The sequence below is a fragment of the Lagenorhynchus albirostris genome, chromosome 10, assembly GCF_949774975.1.
Source record: "Lagenorhynchus albirostris chromosome 10, mLagAlb1.1, whole genome shotgun sequence".
In the NCBI taxonomy this organism is placed as follows: Eukaryota; Metazoa; Chordata; class Mammalia; order Artiodactyla; family Delphinidae; genus Lagenorhynchus; species Lagenorhynchus albirostris.
Window position 1 is genome coordinate 42,652,612 of NC_083104.1, and position 1,682 is coordinate 42,654,293.

The 1,682-nt window shown below is 33.4% G+C and overlaps 1 pseudogene; it reads left to right on the forward strand.

The window, feature by feature from the left end:
• The first annotated feature begins 200 nt into the window (after positions 1-200).
• On the forward strand, positions 201-678 carry LOC132528035 (single-stranded DNA-binding protein, mitochondrial-like; annotated as a pseudogene).
• The last annotated feature ends 1,004 nt before the right edge of the window (positions 679-1,682 follow it).

A 1,682-nucleotide genomic window follows, 5' to 3' on the forward strand; every position in this document is an offset into this window, starting at 1 on the left:
GGAGACAGTGGGATGATATATTCCAATTGCTCAAAAAAAAAAAACCCCAAAACAAAAAACCTTGCCAACCAATAATATCCTATTCATCATAATTGTCCTTCTTGAATGAAGAGATTAAAAACTCTTTTCAAAAAACAAAAGCTGGCCAGAATGTCAGGAAAAGACTAAAGATTAGATTGTAAGAAAAGAAAATAGAAGCCATGTTTCGAAGACCTGTAGTACAGGTATTTCATCAGCTTGTAAGACATGAGTCTGAAATAGCTAGCAGTTTGGTTCTCAACAGATCTCTGAATCATGTGCAGCTACTTGGTTGAGTAGGTTAGGACCCTATCATGAGACAGGTAGAAGGAAAAAACCCAGTCACAATATTTTCTGTAGCAGCAAATGAGATGTGGCGATCAGGGGAAAATGAAGCATTACCAAATGGGTGATGTCAGTCAAAAGACAACGTAGCACAGAATTTCAGTATTCTGACCAGGCCTCGGAGATGTGGCATATCAGTATGTGAAAAAGGCGTCTTGAATTTACCTGGAAGGGAAAATAGACTATGGTGAATATATGGATAAAAATAATGTGAGACAACAAGCAACAACAATTATAGCTGATAACATTATATTTCTGAGTGAACAAAGGAAAGAGAAGGCATAGAATGTACGATTCTTCTTTGGCCATTGTTTGGTACAGTCTCATTTCCAAATCATGATAGTCTTTATAGTTTTTAAGGACAAGAATTAAAATACTCTTATGTAAAAAAAAACAAAAAACACAAAAGCTGAGGGAGTTCATTCATCATCACTAGATCTGTCTTAGAACAAATTCTAAAAGAGTTCCTCAAGCTAAAATAAAAGGACACTAAATAGTACCATGAAAACATATGAGACTACACAATAGACTTGTAAATGTTAGTATATAGTTAAGGTAAGAATACCTTAATAGTGTGATATGGTGGTGTGTTAACCAGTTAATTTTACTATATAAAAGTTAAAGGATGAGATTATTAAAATAACTGCAGCTATAATAATTTAATGTATAAACAATATACAAAGAGGTAAATTGTAACACCATAAACAAAAATTCATGGAGGGGAGTAAAAGAGTAGATTTTTTTTTGTATGTGATGGAAGTTAAATTGTTATCAACATAAAATAGAGTGTTATATCTACAAGATGTTTTTTGTGAGCCTCATGGAACCACAAAGCAAAAACCTGTACTAGACTCAGAAGATACAAAGGGAAGGGAATACCACTACAGGATATCAGTAATTCACAAAGAAAGGCAGCAGAAGAGGAAAAAAGGAACAAGAAACAAAAAAACATCCAGGAAACAATAAGATGGCATTGATAAGTCTTTACCTATCAATAATTACTGTAAACATAGATATATTAAATTCTCTAGTCAAAAGTCATAGAGTGGCTAGATAAAAATACAAGATCAAACTATATGCTGCCTATCAGAGGCTCACTTCAGTGTCAAAAACACAAACAGGCTCCAAGTGAAGCTTTATAACAAGATATTCCATACATGTGGAAACCAAAAGAAAGCAGTGGTAGCTAGAGTTACACCAGACAAAACAGACTTAAGCCAAAAGCTGCAACAAGAAAAAAAATAAGGTCATTACATAATGATAATGTTTTCAATTCATCAAGAAGACAACAATCATAAATAAATATGCACTCAACAGTG